We start from the raw sequence: 20,429 nt of genomic DNA, 5'->3' as shown, positions 1-20,429 counted from the left end.
ACCCAAATGCAAAGCTCTACTAGAGCAAGGCACCATTACACTTCTATTTTATGTTTAAGGATCCAATCCCAAGTTTTATTCTTGCAAGCTTTTACTTGATTATCAAAGCATACCTTTATAGTTAAATTTGGTCTAAGTATAGAGGGTTACAAGAACATCAAAATTAGCCTAGAGAGATACAAGCTAGTTAGCACCCCTCATGACTAGCTGCTAGTGCTAAAACTAAAATTGACTACTCTAGATGGGAAACATGTGAATCAAATGACTTTGAAAACCTTGGAATGATGAGTCATTCTATTGAAAGTCTTGAAGGTGAATATGACTTGTGAATGACATGGTGAATTTTACAAAAAAACTGATGGTTGGGTTTGGATGTGATACCATTCCAATTTTAGAGTACCCCCACAATACCTGATCATGGGTAGGGCTTAACTGGAAATTTATGTGCTTTAGTATGGGTTCCCTCTAAACAAGCGTCATAGGGGTTATGTCGAGGCTGCCTCCGTTGAAAGTGAAATGACGTGAAATGAGGTGAATGTCCTACCCAAGCCCTGTGCAGTTCCGAGGATGGCGGTTTGCCATGGCTAGGAGGCCAAGCTCATGGGGAGAGGTGTCTATACTAGAGTATGTAAGTGAAAGGTTATGGTTGGTAGTCCGCACACTGAGTGTGATAAATCAGGGCCAGTTACCCCTGACGGATTATTGCAAATGTTGTGGCAAAAGTGTGCAACCTCTGCAGAGTTTAAAACTATTCGAATAGCCGTGTCCACGGTTATGGACGATTGGAAAGACCATACTGTTCCGTCATCAGAACTTTTCAAAATGTGACATATGACTGGTGACTTGAATTTGAAAGGGTGAATTTGACTTGATCACAACAGAGTTGTGGGAATGACACTAATTTTCCCACTTGAGTTATTTAGGAAAATAAAGAGTCTTTTACTACTAAGTGCTTATGAAATAAAACTGCTTTATGCAACCGAACCTAGAGCTTAGAACCCTTACTATAGTTGATAGTGCTTACACTAGTATTATTTTGCGAGTACTTTAAAGTACTCATGGCTTTGCCCCTGGCTATTCAAATGGCCAGACTATGAAGAGGAGAACCAGAACCATGAAGATGGACAGCAAGACGTCTATGATAACTAGGACTACTCCTGACGTCAAGCGTTGCCTGTGGAACAGATGGACCGCTACTACGTTTCTTCCGTTGTTTGTTTTGTAATTGATCATTAGATCAACCCTTGTTGTAAGACCTGGATCATGTGATCCTTTGATGTAAGACAATTATGGTTTGTAATGAATGATGTTCTGTGATAGCAATCTATTATGTCTCGCAAAAACAATATTCCTGGGATTGCGATGTATGGCATAATAGGCATCTGGACTTAAAAATTCGGGTGTTGACAAGTTGGTATCAGAGCCATTGTTTGACCTTAGGAGACCGTAGTTAGAATGGACGTCTGAAAAACTTAGTTTCAAAACAAATGAATTAAATATTTATGAAAACTTATTCTCACTCTTATCCCTGAGATCTTTTCAAAATAAGAAATCCATGCTCTACCTTTCTTTGTAATTCTACATAAAATTTTGCACACTTGATCACTTCATTAACTTATTCATCCTAATTGCTCACAGATGGAGTACAAATGTGAGTCCTATCAGCTTGGCCACAGAGGAGACCTAATGTTCGAGAAGGATTTGGAGAAACTAGTTGAATATTTAGGACGCCTGTATCCCGAGTTCTTTGGAGTGCCAATCAATAATCAGTCGGGAAGACAACCTCAGTGGAAAATTATTGCAGATCTGAGAGGAAAGCTAGGAGCCCCAATTTGGGAAACCATATGGTTTTGTGTAAGGGGAAACACTTGGAAGGAAGGGATAACCAAAGCCATGCAAGAAGCAATTGCCCGTTTGTGTGGACAAACTGTGAACAAGATCAAGAACACTCACTTCTTTTACTACCCAAGACATGACCCCATGGGAAGGCCAATAACCATGCCACCGCACCCGGAGATGAACCACTATGTTGCATACATGGACTTCATGTTGTACAAGACACGCAAGGAGTTGGACAACGCCCGCGCCTTTTCGACAAGCACATTACCCATGAAGACGAAGAACCTACCATTCCGGATGAAGAGTAGTATCACTAGAGCATTTGCGTAGGTGTGAGTTTGTATCTATCCCCTTGTATCATAGAACGAATGAATGGTTCTTAAAACCAACGGTGTGTTAGTTTTGTAATGTGTGATGTTTGGTATGAATGAAAAAGTGTTGTTGGTTTTTACCCCCTCAACACTACTCAAGTCTTGAAACTTTTTGAACTTAAACCACACAAACCATAGAAATTTCCCCCTTATGTTATGATCTACCTCAAATATTCAGATGGCCCTGATACGTCTCCGACGTATCGATAATTTGTTATGTTCCATGCCACATTATTGATGATATCTACATGTTTTATGCATACTTTATGTCATATTTATGCATTTTCCGGCACTAACCTATTAACGAGATGCCGAAGAGCCGATTCTTCGTTTTCTGCTGTTTTTGGTTTCAGAAATCCTAGTAAGGAAATATTCTCGGAATTGGACGAAATCAACGCCTAGGGTCCTATTTTTGCACGAAGCTTCCAGAAGACCGGAGGGGATACGAAGTGGGGCCACGGGGCGCCGCTACACTAGGGCGGCGCGGCCTAAGGGGGGCCCACGCGGCCCTAGCGTGTGGGGCCCCCGTGACTCTCCCGACTCCGCCCTTCCGCCTACTTAAAGCCTCCGTCGCGAAACCCCCAGTACAGAGAGCCACGATACGGAAAACCTTCCAGAGACGCCGCCGCCGCCAATCCCATCTCGGGGGATTCAGGAGATCGCCTCCGGCACCTGTCGGAGAGGGGAATCATCTCCCGGAGTACTCTTCACCGCCATGGTCGCCTCCGGAGTGATGAGTGAGTAGTTCACCCCTGGACTATGGGTCCATAGCAGTAGCTAGATGGCCGTCTTCTCCTCATGTGCTGCATTGTTGGATCTTGTGAGCTGCCTAACATGATCAAGATCATCTATTTGTAATGCTATATGTTGTGTTTGTCGGGATCCGATGGATAGAGAATACTATGTTATGTTGATTATCAATCTATTACCTATGTGTTGTTTATGATCTTGCATGCTCTCCGTTATTAGTAGAGGCTCTGGCCAAGTTTTTGCTCTTAACTCCAAGAGGGAGTATTTATGCTCGATAGTGGGTTCATGCCTCCATTAAATCCGGGACGATGACGAGAAAGTTCTAAGGTTGTGGATGTGCTTGTTGCCACTAGGGATAAAACATTGATGCTATGTCCGAGGATGTAGTTATTGATTACATTACGCACCATACTTAATGCAATTGTCTCGTTGTTTGCAACTTAATACCGGAAGGGGTTCGGATGATAACCCGAAGGTGGACTTTTTAGGCATAGATGCATGCTTGGATAGCGGTCTATGTACTTTGTCGTAATGCCCAATTAAATCTTACAATACTCATCATATCATGTATGTGCATGGTCATGCCCTCTCTATTTGTCAATTGCCCGATCGTAATTTGTTCACCCAACATGCTATTTATCTTATGGGAGAGACACCTCTAGTGAACTGTGGAGCCCGGTCCATTCTTTTACATTGAATACAATCTACTTGCAATACTTGTTCTACTGTTTTACGCAAACAATCATCATCCACACTATACATCTAATCCTTTGTTACGGCAAGCCGGTGAGATTGACAACCTCACTTGTTTCGTTGGGGCAAAGTACTTTGGTTGTGTTGTGCAGGTTCCACGTTGGCGCCGGAATCCCTGGTGTTGCGCCGCACTACATCCCGCCGCCATCAACCTTCAACGTGCTTCTTGGCTCCTACTCGGTTCGATAAACCTTGGTTTCTTGCGAGGGAAAACTTGCCGCTTTACGCATCACACCTTCCTCTTGGGGTTCCCAACGGACGCGTCGTTGTACGCGTATCAAGCTCTTTTTCTTGCGCCGTTGCCGGGGAGATCAAGACACGCTGCAAGGGGAGTCTCCACAATCCAATCTCTTTACTTTGTTTTTGTCTTGCTTTATTTTATTTACTTTCTTGTTTGCTGCATTCTATCAAAACACAAAAAAATTAGTTGTTAGCTTTACTTTATTTACTGTCTTGCTCTCTATATCGAAAACACAAAAAAGTTACTTGCATTTATTTTATTTAGTTTGCTTTATTTACTACTGCTAAAATGGCTACTCCTGAAAATACTAAGTTGTGTGACTTCACAACCACAAATAATAATGATTTCTTATGCACACCTATTGCTCCACCTGCTACTATAGCAGAATTCTTTGAAATTAAACCCTGCTCTACTTGAATCTTGTTATGCGAGAGCAATTTTCTGGTGTTAGTTCTGATGATGCTGCTGCCCATCTCAATAATTTTGTTGAATTGTGTGAAATGCAAAAGTATAAAGATGTAGATGGTGAAATTATAAAATTAAAATTGTTTCCTTTCTCATTAAGTGGAAGAGCTAAAGATTGGTTGCTATCTCTGCCTAAGAATAGTATTGATTCATGGACTAAATGCAAGGATGCTTTTATTGGTAGATATTATCCCCCTGCTAAAATTATATCTTTGAGGAGTAGTATAATGAATTTTAAACAATTAGATAATGAGCATGTTGCACAAGCTTGGGAAAGAATGAAATCTTTGGTTAAAAATTGCCCAACCCATGGACTGACTACTTGGATGATCATCCAAACCTTTTATGCAGGAATGAACTTTTCTTCGCGGAACCTATTGGATTCAGCTGCTGGAGGTACCTTTATGTCCATCACTCTTGGTTAAGCAACAAAACTTCTTGATAATATGATGATTAATTACTTTGAATGGCACACGGAAAGAGCTCCACAAGGTAAGAAGGTAAATTCTGTCGAAGAAACCTCTTCCTTGAGTGATAAGATTGATGCTATTATGTCTATGCTTGTGAATGATAGGACTAATGTTGATCCTAATAATGTTCCGTTAGCTTCATTGGTTGCCCAAGAAGAACATGTTGATGTAACTTCATTAAAAATAATAATTTCAACAACAATGCTTATCGGAACAATTCTAGTAATAACTATAGGCCATATCCTTATAATAATGGTAACGGTTATGGTAATTCTTATGGGAATTCTTACAACAATAATAGGAACACACCCCTGGACTTGAAGCTATGCTTAAAGAATTTATTAGTACACAAACTGCTTTTAACAAATATGTTGAGGAAAAGCTCAATAAAATTGATATTCTCGCTTCTAAGGTTGATAGTCTTGCCTCTGATGTTGATCTTTTGAAATCGAAAGTTATGCCTAATAAGGATATTGAAAATAAAATTGTTACTACAGCAAATGCCATCCAAGTTAGAATTAATGAGAATATAAGATTGATGGCCGAATTGCATGCTAGGTGGGAAAGAGAAGAAAATGAAAAACTAGCTAAAGAGAATAATGTAGCTAAAGTTTGGACTATTACCACCACTAGTAATGTTAATGATCCACATGTTGCTGCACCTCCTACTAATAATGGTAAAACAATTGGTGTTGGCAATGTTTCCACTTCTAATGCAAAGCCTGCAAAATTGCCAGAAACTGCTAAAACTGCTGAAATTGCCTGTGATAAAACTGCTGAAATTTTTTCCAACATTGGGGATGATGATCCCATTGCTTTAGATTATAATGGTTTGGATTTTTATGATTGTCACATCTCTGAATTTATAAAGTTCTTACAAAAACTTGCTAAGAGTCCTAATGCTAGTGCTATAAACTTGGCTTTCACAAAACATATTACAAATGCTCTCATAAAAGCTAGAGAAGAGAAACTAGAACGTGAAGCTTCTATTCCTAGGAAGCTAGAGGATGGTTGGGAGCCCATCATTAAGATGAAGGTCAATGACTTTGATTGTAATGCTTTATGTGATCTTGGTGCAAGTATTTCCGTTATGCCTAAGAAAATTTATGATATGCTTGACTTGCCACCATTGAAAAATTGTTATTTGGATGTTAATCTTGTTGACAATGCTATAAATAAACCTTTGGGGAGAGTTGATAATGTTCGCATTACCGTTAACAATAACCTTGTCCCCATTGATTTTGTTGTCTTGGATATTGAATGCAATGCATCTTGTCCCATTATATTGGGAAGACCTTTTTCTTCGAACTCGTTGGAGCTATCATTGATATGAAGGAAGGTAATATTAAATATCAATTTCCTCTCAAGAAAGGTATGGAACACTTCCCTAGAAAGAGAATGAAGTTACCTTTTGATTCTATTATTAGAACAAATTATGCTGTTGATGCATCATCTCTTGATAACACTTGATACACACTTTCTGCGCCTAGCTGAAAGGCGTTAAAAAAAAGCGCTTATGGGAGACAACCCATGTTTTTACTACAATATTTTTGTTTTATATTTGAGTCTTGGAAGTTGTTTACTACTGTAGCAACCTCTCCTTATCTTAGTTTTGTGCATTGTTGTGCCAAGTAAAGTCGTTGATAGTAAGGTTCATACTAGATTTGGATTACTGCGCAGTAAACAGATTTCTTTGCTGTCACGAATTTTGACCTGCCTCTCTGTAGGTAGCTCAGAAAAATATGCCAATTTACGTGAGTGATCCTCAGATATGTACGCAACTTTCATTAAATTTGGGCATTTTCATTTGAGCAAGTCGGGTGCCTCAATAAAATCCGTCTTTACGGACTGTTCTGTTTTGACAGATTCTGCCTTTTATTTCGCATTGCCTCTTTTGCTATGTTGGATGAATTTCTTTGTTCCATTAATGTCCAGTAGCTTTGTGCAATGTCCAGAAGTGTTAAGAATGATTATGTCACCTCTGAACATGTGAATTTTTATTGTGCACTAACCCTCTAATGAGTTGTTTCGAGTTTGGTGTGGAGGAAGTTTTCAAGGATCAAGAGAGGAAGATGATACAATATGATCAAGGAGAGTGAAAGCTCTAAGCTTGGGGATGCCCCGGTGGTTCACCCCTGCATATTTTAAGAAGACTCAAGCGTCTAAGCTTGGGGATGCCCAAGGCATCCCTTCTTCATCGACAACATTATCAGGTTCCTCCCCGAAACTATATTTTTATTCCATCACATCTTATGTGCTTTGCTTGGAGCGTCGGTTTGTTTTTGTTTTTGTTTTTGTTTGAATAAAATGGATCCTAGCATTCATTGTGTGGGAGAGAGACACGCTCCTCTGTTGCATATGGACAAATATGTCCTTAGGCTTTACTCATAGTATTCATGGCGAAGGTTGAATCTTCTTCGTTAAATTGTTATATGGTTGGAATCGGGAAATGCTACATGTAGTAATTCTAAAATGTTTTGAATAATTTGATACTTGGCAATTGTTGTGCTCATGTTTAAGCTCTTGCATCATATACTTTGCACCCATTGATGAAGAAACACCTAGAGCTTGCTAAAATTGGTTTGCATATTTGGTCTCTCTAAAGTCTAGATAATTTCTAGTATTGAGTTTGAACAACAAGGAAGACGGTGTAGAGTCTTATAATGTTTACAATATGTCTTTTATGTGAGTTTTGCTGCACCGGTTCATCCTTGTGTTTGTTTCAAATAACCTTGCTAGCCTAAACCTTGTATCGAGAGGGAATACTTCTCATGCATCCAAAATCCTTGAGCCAACCACTATGCCATTTGTGTCCACCATACATACCTACTACATGGTATTTCTCCGCCATTCCAAAGTAAATTGCTTGAGTGCTACCTTTAAAATTTCCATTCTTTACCTTGCAATATATAGCTCATGGGACAAATAGCCTAAAAACTATTGTGGTATTGAATATGTACTTATGCACTTTATCTCTTATTAAGTTGCTTGTTGTGCGATAACCATGTTCCTGGGGACGCCATCAACTACTCTTTGTTGAATATCATGTGAGTTGCTATGCATGTCCGTCTTGTGTGAAGTAAGGGAGATTTACCACTCATTTAATGGTTAGAGCATGCATATTGTTAGAGAAGAACATTGGGCCGCTAACTAAAGACATGAATCATGGTGGAAGTTTCAGTTTTGGACATATATCCTCAATCTCATATGAGAACATTAATTGTTGCTAAATGCTTATGCATTAAAGAGGAGTCCATTATCTGTTGTCTATGTTGTCCCGGTATGGATGTCTAAGTTGAGAATAATCAAAAGCGAGAAATCCAAATGCGAGCTTTCTCCTTAGACCTTTGTACAGGCGGCATAGAGGTACCCCTTTGTGGCACTTGGTTAAACATGTGTATTGCGATAATCCCGGTAATCCGAGCTAATTAGGACAAGGTGCGGGCACTATTAGTATACTATGCATGAGGCTTGCAACTTGTAAGATATAATTTACATGATACATATGCTTTATTACTACCGTTGACAAAATTGTTTCTTGTTTTCAAAACCAAAGCTCTAGCACAAATATAGCAATCAATGCTTCCTCTGCGAAGGGCCTTTCTTTTACTTTTATGTTGAGTCGGTTCACCTATTTCTCTCTACCTCAAGAAACAAACACTTGTGTGAACTGTGCATTGATTCCTACATACTTGCATATTGCACTTGTTATATTACTTTACATTGACAATATCCATGGGATATACATGTTACAAGTTGAAAGCAACCGCTGAAACTTAATATTCCTTTGTGTTGCTTCAATACCTTTACTTTGATTTATTGCTTTATGAGTTAACTCTTATGCAAGACTTATTGATGCTTGTCTTGAAAGTACTATTCATGAAAAGTCTTTGCTTTATGATTCAGTTGTTTACTCATGTCATTACCATTGTTTTGATCGCTGCATTCATTACATATGCTTACAATAGTATGATCAAGGTTATGATGGCATGTCACTCCGTAAATTATCTTTGTTATCGTTTACCCGCTCGGGACGAGCAGGAACTAAGCTTGGGGATGCTGATACGTCTCCGACGTATCGATAATTTCTTATGTTCCATGCCACATTATTGATGATATCTACATGTTTTATGCATACTTTATGTCATATTTATGCATTTTCCGGCACTAACCTATTAACGAGATGCCGAAGAGCCAGTTGTTGTTTTCTGCTGTTTTTGGTTTTAGAAATCCTAGTAAGGAAATATTCTCGGAATTGGACGAAATCAACGCCCAGGGTCCTATTTTTGCACGAAGCTTCCAGAAGACCGGAGGGGAGACGAAGTGGGGCCACGAGGCGCCGCCACACTAGGGCGGCGCGGCCTAAGGGGGGCCCGCGCGGCCCTAGCGTGTGGGGCCCCCGTGACTCTCCCGACTCCGCCCTTCCGCCTACTTAAAGCCTCCATCGCGAAACCCCCGAGACCGAGAGCCACGATACGGAAAACCTTCCGAGACGCCGCCGCCGCCAATCCCATCTCGGGGGATTCGGAGATCGCTCCCGGCACCCCGCCGGAGAGGGGAATCATCTCCCGGAGGACTCTTCACCGCCATGGTCGCCTCCGGAGTGATGAGTGAGTAGTTCACCCCTGGACTATGGGTCCATAGCAGTAGCTAGATGTTCGTCTTCTCCTCATGTGCTTCATTGTTGGATCTTGTGAGCTGCCTAACATGATCAAGATCATCTATCTGTAATGCTATATGTTGTGTTTGTCGGGATCCGATGGATAGAGAATACTATGTTATGTTGATTATCAATCTATTACCTATGTGTTGTTTATGATCTTGCATGCTCTCCGTTATTAGTAGAGGCTCGGCCAAGTTTTTGCTCTTAACTCCAAGAGGGAGTATTTATGCTCGATAGTGGGTTCATGCCTCCATTAAATCCGGGACAAGGACGTAAAGTTCTAAGGTTGTGGATGTGCTGTTGCCACTAGGGATAAAACATTGATGCTATGTCCGAGGATGTAGTTATTGATTACATTACGCACCATACTTAATGCAATTGTCCGTTGTTTGCAACTTAATACCGGAAGGGGTTCGGATGATAACCTCGAAGGTGGACTTTTTAGGCATAGATGCATGCTGGATAGCGGTCTATGTACTTTGTCGTAATGCCCAATTAAATCTCACAATACTCATCATATCATGTATGTGCATGGTCATGCCCTCTCTATTTGTCAATTGCCCGACCGTAATTTGTTCACCCAACATGCTATTTATCTTATGGGAGAGACACCTCTAGTGAACTGTGGAGCCCGGTCCATTCTTTTACATTGAATACAATCTACTCGCAATACTTGTTCTACTCGTTTTCTCGCAAACAATCATCATCCACACTATACATCTAATCCTTTGTTACAAGCAAGCCGGTGAGATTGACAACCTCACCGTTTCGTTGGGGCAAAGTACTTTGGCTGTGTTGTGCAGGTTCCACGTTGGCGCCGGAATCCCTGGTGTTGCGCCGCACTACATCCCGCCGCCATCAACCTTCAACGTGCTTCTTGGCTCCTACTGGTTGGATAAACCTTGGTTTCTTACTGAGGGAAAACTTGCCGCTGTACGCATCACACCTTCCTCTTGGGGTTCCCAACGGACGCGTGCTGTACGCGTATCAGGCCCCTCCAACCCGCAGCACCAACCAAGATGTAATGCTGTAGATGCTACAGATGATGATGGCAGATAGAGAAGTAGAAAGAGCTGAGCGACAAGCCAACCTTGTCGCACTGCAACAGCTAGCTCAGAACAACCAAGGCCACAGAAACCATGATCATCCTGGATCTAAGCTGAAGAATTTCCAGAACACTAACCCACCCATGTTCAGCAAGACTGAAGAGCCGTTAGATGCAGATGACTGGCTCCAAACAATGGAGAACAACTTGGAAGTTGCAGGAGTTGAAGCTGCAGAGGAAGTACTGTTTGCCACCCACTACCTGTCAGGACCTGCCAGAGCCTGGTGGACAAGTTCCCGTGCAATGAATGCGGGACAAATGATGACCTGGGAAGACTTCAAACTCAAGTTCAGCAAGTACCATGTGCCCTAGGGTTTGATTAAGAAGATGAGAGATGAGTTCCGGGAACTCAAACAAGGAAGGATGTCCGTGGTGGAATATCGTGATAGATTTCTCACCCTGTCTAGGTACGCCTCGGATGAGACCGACACCAACGAGAAGAGGAAGGAAAGATTTCTGAATGGACTGCATGATGAGATGCAGACTGTGTTAGTGAACATCCCGTTTGCTGACCTGGAAGCCCTCGTTGATTCTGCCATCCAGATGGAAGGAAAGATCCACCAAGCCAACGAGAACCGCAAGCGCAGAATGATGAACCAGAATGGACACAGCAATGCATCAAGGTATCGCCCCAACTCAAGCGGAGGATTTGCCCCAAGACACAACAAGCCACCTGCTCAGACGTTCCGTCCAAACTACACCAACACCAATGGAGGACCCCCGAACCCCGGAGGCCACAACAACAATAGCCACAACAACAACCACAACCACAACAACAACAACAACAACAATGGTAACAACAACAACGCCAACACTACCCCAAGGACTGGAAGCAATGCTACCCCCATTGCCCAAAGGACAAGTCAACTGTGACTTGTTATGAATGTGGAGTTGTGGGTCACTACTCCAATGAGTGACCCAAAAAGGTTGCCAAGACTGCCCCCAATACCACTGCACCTGCCCAGCAGCAGCGTCGTGTCTCAACGGGAAGGAACCCGAACAACCGCAACGGTCGTTACTACCGCATCAATGCCACTGAAGCCCAGGAAGCACCCAATACCATGCAGAGTATGTTTTCCTGTTAACCCATTTGCCCAATGTCTCTTAGGATCCTAACTTTTCTTAAATCCCGGGACTAGATTTTGTTTAAGGGGGAAGGGTTTGTAACATCCCAAATTTTAAAATAAAGAAGAAATACAAATTTCCTTTTTCCAAATTTTGGAGCCAACAAAAACTTTAATGAAATACTTGATATGCATAGTATTCAAGTAGGTATGATGTGATTTTTGGCCATGATTGTTGGTTTAATGTATTGAACATGTTTCTAAACACTAAACCCTACCATTTTCAAAACCAAAGAGGAACAAATAAAAAGAAAACAAAATAAAATAAAAGAAAAGCATATGTGGGCCTATGGCCATATTCAAAAATCTTGGCCTATGCCATTTTTACTTTACCTCAATGGTTTGAAACCCTTAAGAAACTTAACCTAACACTAAATGAATCTAAAACAATGATCATTTGGATCAAAGATAAATAAAGAAAAAGAAAAGAAAAATCAAAATAACATCACATATGAGCTTATGGCCATTTTTGCAAAACTTTAACCTAGGCTATTTTAATTTGTTTAAATGGTTTGGAAACCTTACTAAACCAATAAGAATCACTTTTGAATCAAACAAACACAAATCAAATCAAAGGAAATAGCAAAACTAAGTTACATGTGATAATGATCAAATCTGCAAATTTTAACATCTTACCCACTTTGAGCCCCTGTATTAAGAATTTTTTAAACCAAACTTTCTCAACCCTTTGCTCCTCATCCAAGAAATCATCAAGGTGAACAATTTTGGTGTTGACCACCTTGACTAATTCCTTTTCAATTACTTAATATAAGGATGCAAAGTTGCAACATTGAAACAAATTCTAGATCTTACCAAATTTGGATTTTCACAAATCAACTCAATTTTTCAAACCAACACCACCATTAAGTTCCCAACATTATTTGAATCATCTCCACAAAAGGGTTTGGCAAAATTCAAATATTTTTTCTCTTGCGGCCATTTCATCGAGCACTTGGCAGGAACCAATCTGCCAACCCTAGACCTGCTTTTATCCAGTAGATTTTGGACTAAACCATCAAGCCAAATGTCATCTACAGCACCCCCTTCCACCCAGTAGACAATGCCAGGCCTTGGAGACAATGATCAAGCATGATTTCTTTGGGTACAAGCCCATGCCGTGTGCACCATGACCTCACCATGCCATTCATCCTCACCAGCCCCCTCCCCTCTCTTCCACCTTGTCCTGGAGGTTGACAATACTCCACTGACCCTGCCAGTACTCGTCAAGGACAAAGGATAGAAGCACACCACCCTGCACAGTACGTGCCCACGACGCCCAGAGCATGCAAGGATCGGCATGGACGCGCTCACGGGCACGACAAAGCGCGGCAGTGCCACGTCGCCTCAGACCTCCTCTCACCCTCTCCTCTCTCCCACGCGCTCCACACGTCACCCTCCACCTCCCAGACATCTCCAAGTGGACGCCGGAGCCCTGTCGCCGTTGTCACGTACGACGACCGTCCGCCACAGTACTCCCAGGACCCCGACGTCACCGCACGCGCCCGTCCCCCTCCAGCTGCGCCATGCCGCGCGCGAGGACCGCCAGATGACGCAGCACCATCCCCTGCCCTCGCCTACATCCCTCAGTCATTTAACGACGTCGACGACGAGCCCTGCCCGTGCCGCCCTGCCCTCCTCGCAACCCTATAAAATGGAGCCTCCCCTTCATCCTCTGAGCACACCATTCACATCCCCTCTCCTCTCTGAGCCTCCTCGACCCCTTCCCCTCCACATTGTCGCCGAAGCCGCTCCAATTGCTCGCCAGAGTCCGCTGAGCCGCCGCAGAAGGAGTCGACGCTAGGAGCCGCCCCAGGAGATGCCGTTTGTACCAGGAGATCCGTCGTCGACTGCAATGACGCCCTGCTCCCTCGCCGATGATCGCCGGAGCTCCGGTGAGCCTCCGACCCCCTAGGCTCGCCGCGGCCAGGGTGAAATCTCGCCGGGGACGACGATGCCTGTGCGCCGTCCGATTCCCTTCTAATCCAGCAGCTCTCGTTGCTGCGTACCGCTTCGGTGTTTTTAACCCACTGACGCGTGGGACCCATTGTCAGGCGGCCCGCGTGTGCGAGATGCACTGCTGGGCCAGCCCGTTTACCTTTTCCCTCTCTGGCCCAGTTAGATCCCCGCGCGAGCCTACAAATTCAAATTCGGCTAATTCGTTTAAATTCAATTTCAATACTGATGCCATATTCAAAATTTAATAGAATCAAATCTACTGAGCCAAATTTCATGAATTTCATATGGTTGGAAAGCTTAGGAAATGCTCTATCCAACCCCACTGGTTTCAAACCCTAGTTCTTTTTAGATCACTTGCAATAAAAAATAACAAGTCAGTACCTTTTCCAAATTCAAATATTTATTAAAAATCAAACATAATGAATTTTGAGTTGATTCCAACTCTCAAAAATCACATTTCATATTGTCTATCTGAATATGTAAAAATATGACATGGTTGTTTCAAATGATCATGGGATAGATTCAAATAATGTCTATGCAGTCATTTCTAGCTCATTTAAATTATTTCAAAAATAGTATTTAAATTCTATGAGATGTAACATCTCATTTAAATCACCTTCATGACCTCATATGTTATTACTTGAGAATATTAAATTGTTCCATAGTAGTATTTAAATTGCATGAGATAAAGTATCTCATTTAAATCATTTTCCCAAATGGTAAATATGAAGTGTTGACTTTGGTCAACATGATCTCATACTTATTAGTTGTGGATATTAAACCCTAATAAATATTTCAATGAAAGGAAATTATTTTTCTTAAAAAGAAACCAAAGCCAACCACCATGTTAATATTGTTGTGATGCTAGGTTAGCTTGTGTGACCCCTTTGTGTGTTAAGTCTAGTGCTTAAGATTTGTTTGGTGATCGTATACCTCGTATTCATTTATAGACGCTAGTACCGAGTGCTACGAGGAAGAAGAAGTCTACGAAGAAGAAGAAAACTTTGATCACTACACCACTCAAGGGAAGCTATACTCTTCCAAGCTACCCAAATGCAAAGCTCTACTAGAGCAAGGCACCATTACACCTCTATTTTACGTTTAAGGATCCAATCCCAAGTTTTATTCTTGCAAGCTTTTACTTGATTATCAAAGCTTACTTTTATAGTTAACTTGGTCTAAGTATACAGGGTTACAAGAACATCAAAATTAGCCTAGAGAGATACAAGCTAGTTAGCACCCCTCATGACTAGTTGCTAGTGCTAAAACTAAAATTGACTACTCTAGATGGGAAACATATGAATCAAATGACTTTGAAAACCTTGGAATGATGAGTCATTCTATTGAAAGTCTTGAAGGTGAATATGACTTGTGAATGACATGGTGAATTTTACAAAAAAAACTGATGGTTGGGTTCGGATGCAATACCATTCCAATTTTAGAGTACCCCCACAATACCTGATCATGGGTAGGGCTTAACTGGAAATTTATGTGCTTTAGTATGGGTTCCCTCTAAACAAGCGTCATAGGGGTTATGTCGAGGCTGCCTCCATTCAAAGTGAAATAACGTGAAATGAGGTGAATGTCCTACCCAAGCCTTGCGCAGTTCCCAGGATGGCGGTTTGCCATGGCTGGGAGGCCAAGCTCATGGGGAGAGGTGTCTATACTAGAGTATGTAAGTGAAAGGTTATGGTTGGTAGTCCACACACTGAGTGTGATAAATCAGGGCCAGTTACCCCTGATGGATTATTGCAAATGTTGTATCAAAAGTGTGCGACCTCTGCAGAGTGTAAAACTATTCGAATAGCCGTGTCCACGGTTATGGACGATTGGAAAGGCCATACTGTTCCGTCATCAGAACTTTTCAAAATGTGACATATGACTGGTGACTTGAATTTGAAAGGGTGAATTTGACTTGATCACAACAGAGTTGTGGGAATGGCACTAATGTTCCCACTTGAGTTAGTTAGGCAAATAAAGAGTCTTTTACTACTAAGTTCTTATGAAATAAAACTGCTTTATGCAAACGAACCTAGAGCTTAGAACCCTTACTATAGTTGATAGTGCTTACACTAGTATTAGTTTGCGAGTACTTTCAAGTACTCATGGCTTTGCCCCTGGCTATTCAAATGGCCAGACTATGAAGAGGAGAACCAGTACCATGAAGATGGACAACAAGACGTCTATGATAACTAGGACTACTCCTGACGTCAAGCGTTGCCTGTGGAACAGATGGACCGCTACTACGTTTCTTCCGCTGTTTGTTTTGTAATTGATCATTAGATCAACCCATGTTGTAAGACCTGGATCATGTGATCCTTTGATGTAAGACAATTATGGTTTGTAATGAATGATGTTCTGTGATAGCAATCTATTATGTCTCGCGAAAACAATATTCCTGGGATTGCGATGTATGGCATAATAGGCATCTGGACTTAAAAATCCGGGTGTTGACACGTGGCCTGGCCTGGCCTGGCGCTACCATGCTCCCGGCGTGTGCCGTCGTGGCCACCATGGCCGCGTTCGTCGGCCCGCTTCACCTGTAAGTGCTCCATCGCCTCCCCTTTCTCTCCCAGTCCTTCTCCTTCCTCTTCTAGCTCAAGCCATGGCTGCTCCTCCTCTTGGAGATGCCGTCATGTTGTATTGCTGCTGCTGTGCTTTACTGGCTACTGATGTTGTGCTATGTTGTGTGTATGCTGCTGGCTCTCTCCATGCCCTAGCTTATGCTGCTCCACCCTACATGTTGTGCATGGTTCTGTGTGATCCTAGATGCTACTGGCTTGCTTATGCCTGTATTTCTTGTCTACAGCTACTCCTGTTACTGCTAATGATGCTATGCCTTTGCTATGTATTCATTTATCTACCCCTGGCTTGATTTCTGTGAAGAATCCTTGCCAATGGCAAGTGCCAGTACTCCTGGTTGTTGCTCCTAGAGCCTGTGCCTCATGGTGATGTTGTCTGGAGCATGGTTGCTAGTTATACAACTCTACACCTTGTTGTAGTGTGCTTCTGCATACAATTATAAGGTGCTGATATGATTATTTATGATAGATTGGTTGTTTATCTTTGGTCTTGGATGATCCTCGTGATCATCGAAGCTTATCGGTGGCTTATGTGTATGCTTGGTTCAACTCAGATGCTGCTATAGCTTGTGTATATAGCTCTTCACCATGTACTGGTGGTTGTTGTGCTTGTGAATCTATTGTTGTTGCTCTTCTAGAGTTTATGTGATGCTCAAGCTGGTGCTGATGCATGCTGGTGCTTGCTCAGGCCCTTGCTATTGCTTGTAATGATCCATTGGATCATCTGCAAGCCCTGGTGCATGGTTTACTTATATGTTTCATTTATCTGTGTAGTTCTGATGTATTGAATAGATAAATGATGTGAACTGCTTAGCAGTGATGATCTTATGGATTGATTTCATAGGGCTAGAGGGATGCCAACCACTGGTTGGGTACCCTAGCTCATACTGAACCCTTTTGGGTGATGATCTTATGCTTCAATAGGCTTTTCTGTGTGGCTGGTAGTTGTTGTGACCCTAGCAGACTCTATCTGCTAGAAATGGTTGCTCCTACCTCTATTGGATGCTTCTGTGCACTATTCCTGGTAGTCTTCCATGGCTGCTAGGATATTTGATGTTGAAATAACACTGGACAATTAATTTTCCAATAATCTGATGGTTTAGCAAGCTATATGTGTGCTTTGTAAATCTGACTGACTAGATAGGATCCATCCATGATGGATTTCTTTGGTGATGTCACTATGTTGACATAACTAATGACCCACAAGTATAGGGGGTGTATCGCAGTACTTTCGATAAATAAGAGTGTCGAACCCAACGAGGAGCAGAAGGTGTTGACAAGCAGTTTCGATGAAGGATTCACTGTAAATGCTCACAAACAAGTATGCAGGGGGTTTTAGTATAGCAGATGAATAAAGTACAAGTAAGTAAAATGCGAGAGTAATAATTGTAGCGAGTGGCCCAACCCTTTTTAGCACAAAGGACAAGACGGTTTGTTTACTTATAATGACCAAACGTTCTTGAGGACACACGGGAATTTAATCTAGTGCTTTCGCTTCATATAGCTGATTAATCTTCATTGTTTTGATAAGTGTTGTGTGGGTGAACCTATGCTAATGCACCGCCCTTCCTAGGACTAATACATACTTGTGATTATACCCCTTGCAAGCATCCGCAAATACAAGAAAGTAATTAAGATAAATCTAACCACAGCCTTTCTGAGATCCTGCTATCCCTCCTGCATCGATATACTAACGGGGGTTTAGGTTTCTGTCACTCCGGCAACCCCGCAATTAGAAAACGAATACAAGATGCACTCCCCTAGGCCCATAAATGGTGAAGTATCATGTAGTCGACGTTCACATGACACCACTAGAAGAATAACACCACAACTTAAATATCATAACATTGAATACTAACCAACATAATTCACTACTAACATTTAGACTTCACCCATGTCCTCAAGAACTAAATGAACTACTCACGAGACATCATATGGAACATGATCAGAGGTGATATGATAATGAGTAACAATCTGAACATAAACATTGGTTCAATAGTTCCACTCAATAGCATCAATAACAAGTAGAAATCAACACCGGGAGAGTTTCCCCTATCAAACAATCAAGATCAAACCAAAATTATTACAGCGGTGACGAGGTGCAGCGGTGGAGATGGCGGTGATGATGATGGAGATGATGGTGATGATGATGGAGATGATGTCCAGCTCGATGACGATGACGATGGCGTCGATTTCCCCCTCCGGGAGGGAATTTCCCGGCGGATTTCAGCCTGCCGGAGAGCTCTTTCTCTCTGGTGTTTTCCGCCCGCGCGAGGCGGCCGTGACTCTTCGCGACTATCCTCCGGAGCTTAGGTTTTCGGGACGAAGATGTACGCGAAGGAGAGGAGGCCGAGAGGGGCTGTGGGCCCCCTCCTCACAAGGCGGCGCGCCAAGGCCCGGCCCGCGCCGGCCTATGAGGTGGGCCCACGGCGGCCCTCCTCGGCTCCCCCTTCTGGCTCCCTTCGTCTTCTGGAAAAATAGGATTTTTCATATAATTTCCGTCAACTGTTGATCTTCCGAAATATTGCATTCTGACGGCGCTTTTTCCAGCAGAATCCTGACTCCGGTGCGCAATCCTCCAATAATCATGAAACATGCAAAATAGATGAAATAACATAAGTATCATCCCCAAATATGAAATATATCAATGAATAACAGCAAATTATGATATAAAATAGTGATGCAAAATGGACGTATCAACTCCCCCCAAGCTTAGACTTCGCTTGTCCCCAAGCGAAACTGAACTCGGTAAACAGGACCACATGTTTATGGAGTGAAGAGTTGATAAATAAAATACGGACAAGAAGCATCATATTAACTCACACAAGACATTCTAGTAGACAAATTTCTCATATAATTCAACTTGAAACAAGTAAAAGGAAATCACAAATAAAGGTGCATAGGAAATCATAATTGGTGATGGCAAACTTTATTCTTGGTCAGAGAACAGTTAACAGATTATACTTATCTATTGAGCAGCGCTCTCATATTAAAGCTTATAATAAACTTGCATACTCAATCATAGTAATTCTCTTCATAATAATTGATAACTTTCAAAGCTATATTCATTCAGATAAAACTTGTACTACCTCCGTCCCAAGGAATAAGGCGCACGCGTATTCCAAGGCGAACTTTGACCATACAAATTGAGCAACAAAATTTTGGTTATATTATATGTAATTAGTATCGTTGGATTCATATTGAAAAACACTTTCTAATGATGTTAATTTCATACACACAATCTTTATATATTTGAAGTAATTCTTAGTCAAACGAAAAGCACGTAAAACGAGGGCGCCTTATTCCTTGAATCGGAGGTAGTACTAAACAAGGAAGAATAAAAGGCATGATGAAATAGATCAAAATATAAATGGTTTGATCACAACAACTCAAATGCTTGCTTGAGATGGAGGGAAATAGGTTTACTGATTCAACATAAAGTAAAAGACAAGCCCTTCGCAGAGGAAGCGAGGGATTAAATCATGTGCTAGAGCTTTTTAAGTTTTGAAATCATATAGAGAGCATAAAAGTAAAGTTTTGAGAGGTGTTTGTTGTTGTCAACGAATGGTAGCGGGTACTCTAACCCCCTTGCCAAACAGACCTCCAAAGAGCGGCTCCCATGAAAGACGTTATCTCTACCAGCAAGGTAGATCATCCCTCTTCTCTTTTGTTTGCACATGTACTTTAGTTTATTTAAGGACGACACTCCCCCCAACCTTTGCTTTCTCAAGCCATGGCTAACTGAATCCTCGGGTGCCTTCCAACATTTCACATACCATGGAGGAGTGTCAATTGCAAAATTAAGTTGCTTACTGATGAATCAGGGCAAAACATGTGAAGAGAATTATTAATGAAAGTTGATTAATTGGGGCTGGGAACCCCGTTGCCGACTCTTTTTGCAAAATTATAGGATAAGTGGATGAAGCCACTAGTCCATTAGTGGAAGCTGCCTAACAAGACTGAAAGATAAAACACCACATACTTCCTCATGAGCTATAAAACCTTAACACAAATAAGAGGTAATAATTTTTGAATTGTTTAAAGGTAGCACATGAAGTATTTACTTGGAATGGTAGGGAAATACCTCATAATAGGTAGTTATGGTGGACA

Source organism: Lolium rigidum, chromosome 2, assembly GCF_022539505.1.
Source record: "Lolium rigidum isolate FL_2022 chromosome 2, APGP_CSIRO_Lrig_0.1, whole genome shotgun sequence".
Lineage (NCBI taxonomy): Eukaryota > Viridiplantae > Streptophyta > Magnoliopsida > Poales > Poaceae > Lolium > Lolium rigidum.
Note: the sequence above shows the minus strand (reverse complement) of the source record.